Source organism: Neolamprologus brichardi, chromosome 6 (assembly GCF_056152115.1).
Source record: "Neolamprologus brichardi isolate AB-2024 chromosome 6, ASM5615211v1, whole genome shotgun sequence".
Lineage (NCBI taxonomy): Eukaryota > Metazoa > Chordata > Actinopteri > Cichliformes > Cichlidae > Neolamprologus > Neolamprologus brichardi.
In genome coordinates, this window is record NC_142109.1 from 4,692,757 (window position 1) to 4,709,739 (window position 16,983).

The window sequence follows — 16,983 nt, forward strand, 5'->3', positions numbered from 1 at the left end:
TGCGGTCTGTGGTTGTCAAACTGTGATCTTTGGCATTTTCATAGCTTCAACTAAAGAAATGGGAACCGAATATATGTTTTTGTGGCAGCTTGCTGATAATGAATTATCCATAGATACAATTTAAAACTGGTTCTTTGATATATTGTCTTTAATGACTAGACACAACACTGGTTCATCCCTTAAGTTAGGTGCCTTTTTTATGCTTGAATGATTCATAGGTCCACATTAAGTGGTTTAACAAACAAAAATAATCCTCTGAAAATGATCAAACAAAAGTACTGGACTGAAAACAAATAGAAAAAACAGCCAATGTTCAAAGAAAACCTTTGGAAGAGATTTATTGCTTCTGGCAAATTAAAATAATTATATAAGAAAGCCTGACTTCTTGGAATAAAATCTAAAGAAAAGAGGTGGACCGGGACTTTCTGCATAGCACTGTAAAGCAATGATTACTGATCCATGTTTCTCTTTATCAGAATTCTTAAGCAATTTTTAAAAAAACAATTTCAGCATAGGTCAAGGATTAGTGCGCTCATGATTCATTTATTTATTTATTTAATTCTCTGGGACTTTTTATGACCTTGGCCAGGTCAGCAGCTTCAATGGCCTGACAAACTGGGCATAATTTGTCTGAATTTCAGGAGCAGACGCAAATCTCACACGCTACACGGGTTTGTTTTGTTTTGTTTCGTAGACTGAAAAGTATCAGCACTGTATCAAGGTGTTTTTGTCAATGGCAACCATTAAAGCAAGGCTTGTAAACAAAGGTCACATGGATTTAAGTCACTCATTTACTGAGCTGGGGTTTGTTAACCTGTCATTCTGCCTGCTTTGACCTTTTCAGAGTGAGAGGGAATCAAACTCAATCTGATTCCACATCTTGTAACCCACGCTAAGCATGATTGACTTACAAGCACACGTTCCAGGATGTAGGAACCAGCTAAGGAGGAGGAAACAGATGGAAATCAGCAACAGTTCAGATTTTAGTTTACCCTCAGCCATACTTACTGTTTGGGGACTTGCAAGCATGAAGATTTTTTTTGCAATCTGATATCATGCTTCATTTCTTTTTAATCAAAAATGTCTTATATTTGTTACCTTGTTGCATTTTCTAAGAAACCCAGAACCGAATTTGAAGTACTGTTTCAAGACATTGTCCTCATCGGCCTAGATGTGTGATGAAGGGAAAAGGGGTGGAAGAATTTGTCAAAACCTCAATCACTCTATAGTGATTAGTATGATATTGACTACATAGGGTTAAATATTTCTTATCAAAAAATGGAGGAGGCTTGTATCTGCAGTTCAATGGAGGAAAGGAAAACAGTTTGTCATTCTTTTTCACATAATGCTCCGAGGTTTGCCAGCTGATATTCAACCAGCAGCCAATTGGGCAGTGGTCCAAAGTACAGTAATAAAGGTGCTCAGTTCAACAACTTCTACTCTCCTGTCCAAATCTCACTCCTTTCCGAACTAATTGTTGGTGGAACTTAAATTAAAAATAGATAAATTAGAGTTTGTCCAGACTTTTCCTCGGAAGGAGAAATAAAATCTGTGTATCATAATTGAGTTATACATCACTCATAAAATGTGAAATTGATTTGCTTTTATGCAGATCTCTCAGTGTTAATTGGGCTGTGTGTGTAAAGGGAAAGTTGGAGTGTGACTAATGCGAGTTTTAGAACTTGTAGTCTTAAAGTCATTTCTCTCGCCAGCCTTTTCAGCTGCCTCCTCAGATAACCCCGACAGAAGATTGCCCGACAGTCAACCATCCATCTTTGTTCTGTACATCTGCACTCTTCCCTTCCTCTCCCCTCCCCTCCCATCAATAAAGAAGGCAGAAAACGTACATCACTCCGGACTGTGTGAACATAAAACCTAAACCAAAGTAAAGCCAAACTTTTAAGTTCTTAGAGTTTTTTGTATGTGCTCAGTCCCTCGGTATTTATGGCCAAATCAAAGAAGCAGTTACTCAGCTCTGCTTGGAATGTATTTAACCTCCCACTTCACTATTTATTACTGTCTCTGCAGGTGCTTCTTTCTTGGGTTGCTGGCTGAGGTGTTATACCCAGGTGCACGTGTGCAGGTAAGCTCTTCTCCATGCATGAGACACATCCCTTGCTTGCATGCTTTGTCATGCAAATCATGCAGATCAGGATCATCCACTAATTGGAAGGTCGGTGGTTCAGTCCCTGTCAAAGTATCCTTGGATAAGATGCTGAACCCCAGTTTGTTCTGTGATGCATCCACTGGAGTATGAATGTTAAATAGAAAGCACTTAAGTATAGAAAAAAGGTGCTTGTGTGAATGAGGCATGTTGTATGAATCACTTTGAATGTTTAAATAGAAAAGCATTATATAAGAACCAGTTCATTTACCTCTCTTTTTGTTACTGATTTTTTTAATGAAGTGGTGATGAAACTTCTGTCAAACAAAAAGCTAAAAAAAGCTAAATTTTTAACTATTTTTATTATTAAAATGTTAGCAACCTTCACCTGCTGCCAATCATTATACCAATGATTGTGAGAAATGCTTCTGAATTAAGTTTAGCAGAAGATGATACAATTATTCAAGAAGCTTTAGCACAGCTTTAACATCTTTGGCAGCCAGACCAACAGCAGCTTCTTTCGCCAGTGGTTAGTTTGAAATATAGCGATGCTTCGTTGATATTGAGTATTATGTCACACAGCAAACAAATAATCCAGTGAGCTAACCAGGGCAGTATGCAGATGTGTATATCTGAAAACTACAACAAGTATCAATATGCCAGATTCCAACAATATATTTCTATGATGTTGTAACACCTGCTTAGTATAGTAGGGTTAAGCTTATAGACTAGATTCGAGAGGAGTAAAATAAATTTGAGAGAATTGAGTGTTGAACAGCCGGCAGATTTATTACAATGTTACAGTGGTGCAATAACCCAATGTAAACAGCATAGAAAATTAACACAAGATCAACAGAGAAGAGCGCTCTTTTGAAAATAACAACAAAATAAAATAAAATAAAATAAGTCTCTTTAGACCTGACTCCTGATGAGCAGGATATTGGGAGTTCAACAGTTTCCCAGAGAAACAATCCGTATCAAGTAAGCAGTTTTTGCTCTTGCTTATCTGAAATCCTGCGATTCGAAGTAATTCAGACTGTAGCTCTACTCCTGCATCCAGAACAGCTGGCCACACTGCTTTTGGATTCGCCAAGAGTTTTCACAGGGTCTGGCTCGCCATCCATATCCAGAACCACTTCAGATCCAGGATCACAAAAAAAACCAGTCGGAGTTCCCAAGAAACAAACACACGCTCTGCCTGGTTTTGGTCGAGAGTAAAACACATAAAGGCCTTGTGTAGCTTGTTAATTGCTCTCGGGTGTCTTGCTCCGTTTTGCCTAGCTTAATGCAGCAACGTGCTTTTGTTGCATTCAATGAACTACAGAAAATCAAAGTGTGTTCAAGGGGTGTCGGAAATAATAATACCAGGTAAAAAACAAGAAAATACTAGTAACCATGTCTATAGGGGTTACAATGTGTTCAACAATTTCCTGCTTTGATGTATAGTTTGGAGGCAGAAGGTGGAGATGGAGGTGGAGTTAAAATGCTAATATTTTTACTGGGAGTGACCAGGTGGGGCAGGATTGGAAACGAGTACATAGACGGTACAGCTTGTGTTGGTGTGACAGAAGAGGATGCTAGGGTTAGGGGGAGATGGAGACAGATGATCTGCTGTGGCAAACCCTAAAGGAAACCACTGAAAGAAGTTCAGCAGTGAAAAATCATCTACAGAACACAAACAAGAAGCATCAAGGGAGTTGATTTTATCAAACCAGACCACAGCAGTGAACAACAATGAAAATCAAGCAATTCGCCAGCTAGCTTGGAAATGACTTATTCCTGAATTAACCAACTGTATCAGACCTGAACTGATATACAGTTAAGGGCTATGTGCCTGATGCTGTGGGGAATTAGAAGCTGCTAATATCTAGCCTTTAAATTGGGACTCAGGCAGCGATGTGTGTAATTATTTAAAGTAAATTTGGTGAAACTATTAAGCATCATTAACCTTTTGTTTGTATCAAGAAACGCCACTCTACACATACCACATTTCCACTGTGCCTGTTCAGCTGTGCGGTATTCATTTTTGATTAAATAAAATTGTAACACAGAAGATGAATCATTTTGATGACATCATAGAAAAATGATTCTCATTCAATTATTATGGCACACAAGGACTACATGACTTTGATTTAAAAAAAAAAATCTGCTGGCCGAATTCATATGTATGAATACGCTGGCTTCCTGATTGTTAATGTTTAGGCATGTTAGATATGAAGGTGTGAAGAAAAACCAGCTGAATTTATATTTCTGCCATGTCTACATAGAAGTTTTGCTAAAATAGCAGCAGCTTCATGCTTCTATCACTATGTTCATTACATCACCAATGGCTTTAGTAAATGGGTGCATTTAGACTCAACCTCAAAAATCTTAAGGTCATGACTTAAAATTAGTTTGGTCCATTGAGTCTGTCGGTTACAGCATTGTCACCTTTTTTCAGTATCTAGTGAAGGTTTGGCCTCTAAAAGACCCCCAAATCATTTTACAAGCCCCACTCTACTTTCCTTTGTTCTGTTTTCTTTCTCCACTCTCTTGCTTGCTTCTTCTATTTTGTCATGAATGACATAACTATATGGCAGGAAATTGAGCAAGGCTAATTTAAGTGTTATATATTTTTGTCCACATGTGTGTTGTCATCAAAGAAGGGAGAAAAACTAAAACGAAATGGCCCCACTTCCAAATATCTTGCACAAATCTCATTTTTGAAGTTCAGTTATATATCTCTCTTCTAAACGGATTATTATTATTTTTATGGTTATTTTAGAACCTAGTTGTTTCTCACTGACCCACTGCTTTTAGTAATTTTATTCACTTTGCCTTTATCTTTATTTTTAGTCTTGGGAAAAAAAAACATTTTAGCCAGTTTTTAGAAACATTAGAAAAGTAGAGTGGTCAAATAGATTGTGTAAACGATTGGTGTTATTGTCAAGTTGCAGAAAGACTTTAGGTCCAAAAACTTGCCCGTCTGATGACATTGTGTCAAAGATAATCTAAACAGCTAAAAGACATCTAATACATCTGTACAGTCCTGTACGTGTAAAGTAAGTGCTGTTACTGCCTGAAGCACATATCAAGGAAATGTCAAGCTCAGTTTATGCCAGGGCCAGTGGTGGATCAGGGCTGGACAGTTTCCACACAGAGGATGTGACATGACTCGCTCAGAGTATTTGATGTGTAGCACGGGAATTAAAGCAAACAACAGGTGGAAGTCAGGAGATGTGATGGAGACTGATGGTTTTTAAATGTGTAGGGAAATGAAAAGGGCATTGATAGAGATGAAAAAGACAGATGAGAAGGTGAAGATGGGGAAGATATGAGCTATCAAAAAGCCAACAGACCTTGGCTCATATGAAACCAACCGCTATCAGGGAAAAAATAAATAAAACTGCCAAAGAGCGAAATGAGAAAGTAGCAGGCCGAGGTCAAACTTTCAAATGAAGATATATGAGAATATTATTTAAAAGGAAATTCCAATTTAAGTTGAACTCTAATCATCTAGGGTTTTTATTTTAATCTTCCATATTATTACACGGTCCTGGGTTCATGCAACAAAATAATGTATGAATAGAATTTGCAATGTACAGTAGAGCAGAAAATCTCAAGATGAGTGCAAACTAATGGAGAAGGTGAACTGTAGGCAAATAAGCAGTGAAGATTTATAGCTAGTACATTTTTACAATGCAGCTCAAACTGCCTTGTATTAATTATATACTGAGTAATAAAGAGCCAATTTGTACAAATTGACTGTTCCAAACAAAATGGCTTTAGCCCGTTTTAACACTGAAGCATTAAGTGCTTTGCCTCCAATTAGTGAATTTTCTCTTGAAGAGCTTAAAAGCTAAAATAAAACCCTTCTCAGTTAAGAACATGGTAGCTTTAGATTTGTAGCTAGGTGTTAGCTTCAAGTCCTGCATATAGTAGAAAAATCCATCATTATCCATGTCCTCTAAAACAGAAAAGTCCACTAAAGAAAAAAAAACCCTAAAAAATAATGGTTTTATATAACTACAAACTACAACTATAAAAATACTAAGGTGTAACTGTCTGTCCTTTACCCCTTCATCAAGTTGGAGAGAATTTATACACAATATAGAGTTTAATGTTTCAACCAAGTGTAGGGGAAAAGGAAGCAAAGACGGAGATTAAAAAAAGGGGAGTAGGAAGAAGATGCAGCAAAACGAGGACACAAGACGAGATAAGTCAAGGAAGAGGAGAGCTGTGAAAGATTTGTGGCCGCAATGAGGTGTGAAGCTAGACTACAGGAGGAAGAAGGGTGAGGCGGAGAGAGGCTGGGGATGACTTAGAGGAGCTAGATGTGGAGAACAAATGCAAGGGACCTAGAGAGTGAGGCACAGAGGATAAATGCATGAAGAAGGAGAGCAAGAACTGAGGAGGACAGAAGAGATTGAAGCCAAAATCGGCTAAAAATAAAGCACCGTTACACAATTTTAGTCTTTTTCTGTCCTAACGGGGAAGTTGTACAAAATGAAATAACTTAGGCATATTAACAGTGTATTTACACCTACAGCTGGAGGGAAGATAAAATGTTTTAAAGGCTCATGTTGTGCGGGGACACTGATTCGATTCTTCAGCCTACTTCAAATTGACTTAATGAGACTAACTTTCCTCAAACTGATTTTTCCTCACACACTCTCAGATATTTTGTGGTCTTATTGTAATTATCTGCTTATATCCTGTCATCAGTGGCATCCATCATAGCTTTGGTTTAATGAATTTCAAAGCTTTTAGTCATATTTTTAAATAAGATTACTGAGCCCAAGAAACATAAGCCAAACACAGATATTTTCATAATAATAGTGTTGATGGCTGTATTCAGAATGTTAGATTAGATTAGATGTTGTTTATATGCTACTACTAAATATTCCACAGTCAGCTGTTAGCGGTATTATAACAAAGTGGGAGTGTTTGGGAATGACAGCAACTCAGCCAGGAATTGGTAGGCCATGGAAAATCATAGAGCAGCGGATCAGCGGATGTTGAGGGGCATAGTGCGCAGAAGTCGCCAACTTTCTGCAAAGTTTATAACCAGAGACCTCCGAGCTTCATGTGGCCTTCAGATTACCTCAACAACTGTGTGTAGAGAGCTTCATGTAATGTGTTTCTATGGATGAGCAGCTGCATCCAAGCTTTACATCACCAAGTGCAATGTAGTTCTGTAGAGCAACTGGACCACTACAGCAGTGACATGGTGGGAACAGTTTGGGCTCCTTCATGTTCCAACATGACTGCACACCAGTGCACAAAGCAAGGTCCATGAATAAGTGAGTTTGGTGTGGAAGAACTTGACTGGCCTGTGCAGAGTCCGGACCTCAACCTGATAGAACACTTTTGGGATGAATTAGAGCTTAGACTGAGAGCTGGGTCCTCTCATCCAACATCAGTGTCTGACCTCACAAATGTACTTCAGGAAAAATGGTCAAAAATCCGATAAATACTCCTAAACCTCGAGGAAAGCCTTTGAAGAAGAGATGAAATTGCTATAGCTGCAAAAGGTTGGCCAGCATCACATTAAACCCTATTTTATACTAATTTTCTTAACAAATGTTAGCAGGCACGTGCAGAGGGGGGGGGGGGCTAGAGGGGCTTGAGCACCCGCCCCTTTCCTGATGGGTGCCCAAAGTGCCCTTTTGTTGAGGCAACTTTTTGAAAAATATTATTATTATTTTTTTAATGTGTGTGTGCGTGCGGAGTCCTGTCTGTGCCCCTCAACAATAATATTTAACTATTAATCACAGTTTTGCTAAATAAAAGGATCTGGCTTGCATCAGTCACATGATCACATTTAACCAATGATCGCCCTTGACGGCAGAACGCGCTGGTTACGAGCCGGGAACGAGCTCACAAAGGCACGCGCATTTTTTGCGGTCCGGAGCTGTAGGAGAAACACAAGTTAACTCAGAGATAAAGACAGATGCGACAAAACCAGTAAGTAGGTGTACAGCGTACACTGTAGTGTAAAGCACACAGGAGTATTAGCTTATTATGTACACGTTGGTAAGTTGTCTTGTTGCAACTGACGAACTGAAACAAACGAGCGTGCTGTGTGTGCAACAGCGCGACAAACATTACCTGTCCTTTTATTAACTGCACAAGTAGTGCTGGTCATTAGTGATGGGATTTACGGCTCTTTTTAGAGATCCGGCTCTTTCGGCTCGGCTCACTAAAAAGAGCCGGCTCTTTCGGCTCCGAACCGGCTCTTCAGGTTGTTTTGTTGCTTTAATTATTTAATCATTAACAATAATATAAAATTATGCAGAAAAGGAATTACTAATGTAAAAAAAGTGGTTTTATTTATATATGTTTGTATATGGCCCCTAGAGACAAAGCATTTACAAACTCTAAAGCATATACAAACTCCAAAAAGCACGTACAAACTCCAAAACACATTTCTAGCATTTACTGAACTTCCAAAACAGAGCTACCCAGATCACTTAAATTACACAATTGAAAACATGTGTGTATTGTTTGTGTATTTATAGACAAGCACTCATATTTATTCTAATAATTTTTAAAAAAAGTTCATTTACCTGTTACTACCACACACCAAATCCAGTTGTTGATACTTCCTGGCTTGTGTAGCCACTAGGTAACAAAAGCTCAACACTGCGCCCTAGAAACCTGGAGCACTTCTGTTGTCTTTTGTACGTGTTTTGGAGTTTGTACGTGCTTCTGAGTTTTTACGTGTTTTGGAGTTTGTACGTGCTTCTGAGATTTTACGTGTTTTGAAGTTTTTACGCGTTTTGGAGTTTGTACGTGCTTTGTCTCTAAGGTCCACCTTAAATATAATTTATTTATTCACTCCACATAAAATGTAATAAATAAATCATATAATACAAAAAACAACTATTTACATTTTAAACTTTTAACTATTTAAATTTTCAGCTTTTTCCTTTTAAACAAATTTAATGTGAAATAACACAAAACACTGCAAACCACAACACAATTAAATATAAATTAAAATATTAAAACAAAAAGAAGATGCACATTCTCTGTCATATGGGCCTGCGTGATTTCTGAATCCTTTATCATCTGCAACTGAAAATAGTGGATGATTACTATACCTTTCTAATGTGATGTTGTTGTCCCTCGCTCTCTTTCTCTCTGGCTCTGTTCCTGTGCTACTGCGAGTGTAACGAACGCCCCTCCCCCCTCTGCCCAGCGCAAAGTACAGGCCGCGCATGCGGAGTTTAGCGGAAAAAAGGGCGAGAGAGAGGGTGAGAGAAAGAAAAAAAAAAAAACCTCACGGCTCCCAATAAGGAGCCGGCTCGCGTCGTTCACTTCAAAGAGTCGGCTCTAAGAGCCATTTCGTTCGCGAACGACCCATCACTACTGGTCATAGCTGCTGGCTAGCTGTGTAAGGCTGTCATGGGTCTGTAGCTCTGTCCACCGTTTTAGGGAACATATTTAAAGTAAGTTTCCGGGCTTTTCCTGCCTTTCTGGAGGGATTATATTTCACTAAAAACGATCTAATATGCATGTCCACATAATTATGCATTATTATAATTATAATATATTAAAAAACACACGCTGTATTTTAAAGAACATCCATTAAGAAGCAGATTATATTAGATTTATCTTTTAAATAAGACAAAATTTGGATTTTACAACAGTAAAATTATTGTATCTCTACAGTTTAAAAATGTAATAAGCTTTGCTCCTGCACAGAGTGGATAGTGAAACAAATGGAATCATCATAAATACATTATTTCATTGCAGAGCCTAAATTATTTCTCACAGTTTTTTGTGTCCTTATGGTTCCAAGCGCTGTCACCAATCTTTGCATTTTGTTATTATCTCATGACACTTGTTTAATCAGCTACCATCTCTCCTATGGACTTTTTAATGTCTACAGTCTCAGATCAACACAGCCCTGCCCTCCAACACTATCAGCAGCAGGAGCAGCAGAAACCCCTCAATAGCTACATTGTACCCATCAGGTAAAACATCGGCTACGTTTGCTTTGCGTTGTTGCCCATATTAGATTCTTGATGAATGTGTGTTGCTGTTATTCAGCCTGGTTCAATGTGCCCCTTTTTAACTTTGAGCACCCGCCCCTTTAAACCTCTCTGCACGGCCCTGATTGTTAGTGCTATTTACATACAGTGCTGCAGATGCACATAATGACCTGTGAACTGATACACTTTATAGGCTCTTGCTTGAGGTCCAACCATTTCTTTCTCTTTTTTTGTGTCTTTTTTATCCGTTTTGTTCTGAACTTGTAAAGTTTATGGCTTCTGTTCATTTTAACCTGAATTAGTTATTGCCTGGATTCATTTCTTAGGACCAGAACTAAAAAAATCACCAAATTAAAAATAAAGAAATACCTTCCTTTTCTTGAATTATTTGGAAAATAGAGAAAATGACAAATCTTACCTCTTCTCTGCTGCTGCCATGTGTAATAACTTGAGGTGCAGGTATTTTTATATGCAAATTGGGAACTTTCTCAGTTTCTACATCCAATTATGGCGATATGATAGGAGTGGAACTGAGTCTCATATATGCATATTGGTCTCACATATAAGAATTTCCCAATGACTTATAAAAGTCATTGGGAAATGAAAAAGGACCACTTATATACACGACTTAATAAATGTGGTTAAAGACATTCGTGCATGTCTTAGCAACTTTTAAACAGTTGACATGGTTTGTAAAATGTAAACATATATTTTATTCACAATATAACAGAAAAGACATCAAATGTTTAAAACCAAGAAAATATATTTTGAATATGAAGACAGCAACATGTTAAACAGGGAGAGTTTCTCAGGTAAAGATGGGTGAATGAGATATGAGTCATGAGATTTGCAAATCATGGCACTTTTTATTTACATTTTATACAGCGTCCCAACATTTTGCAAATCGGTTTTGAATTTTAAACAAAGCCATTGTTTGTGGTAGTGGTGCTGGTGCACAGCAAACTTTTAGACAGTTGCTTATTGTACCTGTGAAATTGGTTTGATATGTGGATAGTACTTGCTTTGACCTCCTATTATCTTTGCAATGCTAAAGAGAGATTTTATCTGTTATAGATTAGGTGAGATTAAGTTCTCTCTGCTGCAGTCTCTATTATTTAAATGTATAAATTATTTATTCTAAAAGCCCTCCTGCATCATTATTTGTATTAGGATTCATATTTGAAGTACATTGTACACAACTTACTTTAATGACCCAATGGTCTAACCCCACAGAGGTTTGTACTTTTTTGACTTCCTACTGTGTGGGTGTGCACAGACTCTCATCTTCCCCTCATATCCTTTGGCATAAGGTTTAAAGGGGACATGAAACGCTACACATATAAAGGCTGATTTACACCATGGGGCCCTCTTCTCAGAAACAGACATAACTTTGTCTGTGTAGCTGGATTTAAGAAATAAATGCTTAAAGTTTTAAAAGCATTTGTTTCCGTAGCAGTAAGTGGCTGTTCGCTGTTTGCAAAGCTGGACTCAAACGGGAAAATCCAGCTGTTAGCTGTAGTGTTCCTTTTTTAAAGCACTTTATAAATGAGGACTGCATGAAAGAGAGCTTGTCACCAGACTGACAAACTGGAGTCCACACTCCAGCTTTTTCCTCACCAGGCCAGGTACTGAGCTGCGCAATCAGTTGGGTATCACAGCAAAAACCTGCATTTCTTACCGAAGATGAATGGGAATCCTACCACGATCAACATGTCCTTCCAAAAAATTTACTTTCCTTCCCTGCAAACGTGCTGATAGGATTACCGATCATACTTTGGTAAGAAGCTTAGTTGTCTTTGTGGTGTGATGTGCATATAGTGGGCTGTTTTGTTGTAAACTGTCTGGATTTGCTTGGAAAGGCAAAGATTATTTTATTGCATAAAATAGCACTGATAGCATCAGCTGATTTCCCCTCTCAGTACACTTGGCCAGAGGAGGAAAAATCAGTTTCTGTAGGTCTGGCGAATAATCTGTCACCTGACTCAAACAGTGCTTAAAAAACCCAAACATTATGGTTAACAGCTGGAATTTCCAGTTTGAGTGCTGCTAACCAAACAGCAAACAGCCAATTACTGCTAAAGAGCCAGAGATTAAAAGTCGAGAGCATATCCTTCATTTCTTAAAATAAAACTGGGGAAACGCAAATCTGATCTTCCTATTAGTCCCCACCTCCACTAGTTAGCTAACATAAACTAATGTAAGTCTATTAGCTGCAACCAACCAACCACATGATGACACGTTCCGTACTGATAGTGTGTAACACTAAACATTTTTCTTTAAGCACTTATTTCATTGTTGCAGTGTTACATCCAGGGGCGATTCTAGGATCAAAGCTTTGGGGGTGCTGAGCACGCAGAGAGCTGCCCAGCCAGCCAAGATACACTTTACTTGTCACAATGAGACGAGGGGTGGGTTTTGATGATCGATTTATCGATTAAATTTATCGATTCCGATGTTTCGCGCTTTGTGTTTACGCCCTTTTTGCGCTGATTCTAAAGCTGTTAGTTTGATCTCTCTCCAAACAATACTGACTGAACCAGCAGCAAAAGAAGATCCAAACTACACTTCACAAAAACATCGCCATGAATTCCCTCTGACTTTTGCTGTTTTGCTTCCACCACACTTCATGCACAGCTTTGCTTTCGTTTTTGATGTACTGCAGAATATTTTTATAATATCCCAGGCCAGGAAAATCACCTTCATGTTTTTCTGTGTTTTATCTTCAGCTACTTTGACACAAAGGCATCTGCTGTGATGTTTACACCTTTGATAAAGTCTTGTGAGTGTCAGCTTCCTTTTTATAGATACAAAAATATGTAAATGTACTGATCTGAATTATAATATTCCTGACAGTCTGAAGCAAAATTTCCCAGATTTAAATCGAATTGAATCAAATCAAATCGAATCGTGGATCGAATCGAATCGATTCTAGAAAACAATGACGATACCCAGCCCTAAATGAGACTTCTTCCCTGTCTCTGTCAGTCCCTGCATCAGTTATGCATCCAATACAGACGCATAAAAAAACACTCCCAAAACAGAATAAATTATTACAAATAAATTATTACAAAATTACGAAAAAAAAAAAAAAAATAGAGGCAACTTTGCCTGTGGTAGAACGTATACAATGCATGAGAAAATCTTTACTGCAGATACTAATTTGACTAATTTAATAATACTAATTTTGTGTTGTAAGATTTATGAGTTTCATGCTTTCAGAGTGGTACTTAGGAGAGCTTGACATTTTTTAATCATGTGGTACACACTGTAAAAAGTTTGAGAAACTCTGATTAAGTGTATGTGTGCTTTTGGAAAACATTTAAAGCTGCAGTACAGAATCTTTGAAACAAGCTAGCTTAAAACATTTTTAGAATATAAACAGAGCACTCTGCTTCTCTTTACGTACGTACTGCGACCGTACGTACTGCGACCGTACGTACTGTACGGTCCAAAAGTTGGCCTACCTATTACGGGCTGAGGTTTCAGTAGAGTTGTGGCTGAACTACATAAAAATATATCATTAATTTTAATCTCCCCAATCAATGATAATGGTTATATGGTTATATATAATGTTATGTTGGAATGTTGTTAAAGAGGTTCAAAAATGTTACAACCCAGTTTGTTTTGCAGATTCTGTATAGCAGCTTTAATATAGGGAGGACACAACTTCCTGATTGTGTGAGTAAAATTAGTTTTTTTCTCTTTGTCAATTTAACAGTTTCTGTTGTGCCTGTCACTGTTCCCTGTCTGTTTTCTTACCTGGTTCTTCCTGATCTTGTACTTTCTCCTCACGTTCCCCTCTTTCCCCTCTCCCTCTTTGGACTGACAATCATACACAAATAGATTGTATTCAATTAGATGAAAAATTACATTAATATGAAGAAAATATTTTTAAGATTGCTAACAAAAAGTCCTCTCTCAGTGTACTTTCAACCAAAAGGCAAATAACCAAACCACATGAACATCTAATAAAAGATATAAATATTTAAACACTGATCCAACATTATTCTTGATTGATGGATCATTTGATTTTACACTTTTACCTGAATGTGGCTCCTTTTTTTGAAAAAACTTCCTTATATCCATTATGAACCAGGCTGTCTCTCTGTACACAAACACACACACACACAACAGGAGTTATAAGGTTAATGGGCATTCAGTCAGTTAGCTAGTTAGTATCTGTAACGTTTGTCCTGTAAAGCATCCACAGGACACAGGTGTGAGGACAGCAATACTTTTATTAATACTGTGGTTTTCAGTTCACTGGGACACAGTCACTCCCGCTCTCTGCTGTCACGTCCGCTCTTCCGCCTCCGACTGTCACTGCGAACATATAAAGAGTGACAATCACCTTCACTTCTCAGCACACCTGTTCACCCCGCCCCTGCGCCGCCCCGGGAGCTCACTGCGTCACCCCTCCTCTGTAGCCGGCCAGAGACCACACCTACGCCACAGTATCCATTTCAAACAGGACAGTGGTAACAACAGCAGGCTACGGACAATTTTAAGTTTTAGATTTTAAATAGGCTGTATACATTTCAATGGGAGCAACAGGACGGTCAAATGTCGCTGATTTTACTACAGAGCAGGACGGATTGTAGGGTAGCAAACATCGTCGTTTTCAACACTGCAGGTTACCTGGTGTAATGTTTTTCAGTTAAAAAGAAACATGGTCTGACTCCTACCTAACTATATAAAGAGTAACTGAAGGTTAAATGCAGCTAATATGTCCTGTTTTAAGCCACTTTTAAGCCACTTACACCTCCGCTCCGCTGCGTCTCAGCCACCATCGCTCTAGCAGCAAGGGCGCTAGAGCCAGAGGAGGGGAGAGGCAAGCTGGAACAAACCATTTTGGGAGGAAGGGGGGGGGGGGGATCTATACTTTTGTTGTTGAAATGTTACATTTCAACCAAGTACTGTAATCTTTTTACATTTTTAGTAGTGTGTCACATAAACAGGAAATATTGTGGAAAAAAAAGTGGGTGAAGCACCCCCAAAAATGGGCTAAAATCGCCCCTGGTTACATCTGTGTCAGCTTTTGAGAGCAGGGCTCAATGGTGTAAATTAGCCTTTATATGTGGAGCGTGTCATGTCCCCTTTAAGTTCTCATTTATAACACCATTCTTTAGAAATCAAGCTTGGAGTATTTAAAAACAGCTGACTTAGAAAAATACTTTTGCCTTTTCTTCAGCTGAAGTGTTGCTTAGGCGTCACGACGAGGCGTTGGTACTTTCAGCATAAACACAATGTGAGTACACAGTAACGATGCTAATCAGAGTCTGAGATCCAATAAAGCCAATTTACAAACACTGAGTGAGTTGAATACTTTATGTGACGTTTATCTAGTTAAGGACATTCGAATAAACTGATGCTAATGTTTGAATGTTTGTCTGATTATGAAAGCAGGCAAAGACTGTGTTTCTCAAATGGCCTGCTTCTACTTCAGCATAACGAACTCATAGTATTCAAGCTGCGTGTGTGTGTGTGTGTGTTGATGCATTCGAGAGAGCAAAAGAGAGAGCATACATGTGTGGAGTGTGGGCTGTTGTTTATGCGATGAGCCAACATGTGACTGCAGCTGTAAGTAAGCCACTGCTGTGAAATTTGTCTGTGGCAGGCTCTTCATCACCTCTTCTTCCCTGCTAAAATCCCCTGTTTTCCTCTGTCATAGTAGGTCTCCCGTATATCTGATACCAGTACTTAATATTCATTGCATGCAGTATGCTGCTGTTATTCATGAATTGGTTGACACACACAGAGCTTTTATTATTCCTGCTGTGTCTTCTAAATGAGCTGTTCATCTGCTGCAGAGTAGTGTCCTGAAATTCCCACCATCTCTGGGGTGAAAAAGTAATAAAATGTCATGAATAGAAGGCTGTTGTGACCATGCAAGGAATTCATCAAGTCCATTTACTGCACGTATGCAAGTTATGCATAAAGCAGAGGAGATGACAAACTGATTGAGTACAGCATTGCTGGCTTCAGGGTTGAAGTCTATGCTTTGATGGTAATGCTGTGATATTCTTAAGAGCTAGTTTTAGTAAATTGGGCAAAAATAGAAGGTCTCCAGGTGATCTAGGAACTATATGCTAACTTATAAACAAAGCCAAGCAGTGACCAACATTGTACAAGGTGCAACCCAAGTTAATGGGATAAAAATGAGTAGACCTGATAATGGGGTAAAGGGAATGAGTAATCTGATAACAAATATAGTATGAGCACTTTTTTGTACATTTTTGATGACAAAATCTGGGGACTGTGCGGGGTACGGTAGACTGAAACAGGTATTCTCTGTAAGCCCATAACTCAGACATGGCTGTGGACACTTACTGTTGTGTCTCTCTCCCAACCGCCTCCATGCATATTAATGAAAAATCTCAAATTTGTGTTCATGACTCCATAAGACCTGTTTTTCAGTGCAGTTGTTGTGTAATTTTAGCATACCTGAGCCTTTTCAATTTGTTCATGTTCCTTAAGAACTTCTTGTCCATTTCTGATAAAGCTCCCTTGAAGTCAGACTGACTGGTCTGATATATGACTCAGGCCCTGTGTCAGGTCTTTTTCTAGTATTTGTTTCCTAAGAACACGAGCTTCAAATATTGACCATTTACTGTATATAGTTTTTTAGATCTGCCTTTTCTTCTTTCGACCTCTATTTGTCCAGTTTCCTCAAATCTTTTAAGGCTACACTGCACATCATGTTCAGATATGCCAAATGTCTAGCTAGTAGCTTTTTGGGAATCTCCTTGTTGGTGCAGAAATACTATTTTTATGTCAAACTGTGTTATCTTTGGCAATTTTCATAGATTCAACTGAAGAAGTTGGAGTAATTTATTTGTGCGACATGCTTCTAGTAACAACTAAACTGAGTTTGGTTACTTTTTATACTTGAATTATTTCAGT

General features: G+C 38.4%; 1 long non-coding RNA gene across 1 annotated transcript in view; it reads left to right on the forward strand.

The window, feature by feature from the left end:
• LOC102799068 (uncharacterized) overlaps positions 1–16,983 on the forward strand; it is a 277,982-nt gene that overhangs the window by 162,424 nt on the left and 98,575 nt on the right. Inside the window, exon 3 of the long non-coding RNA XR_437403.3 lies at positions 2,029–2,083. This is a non-coding gene — a long non-coding RNA (uncharacterized LOC102799068). The remainder of the gene's footprint in view (positions 1–2,028; positions 2,084–16,983) is intronic.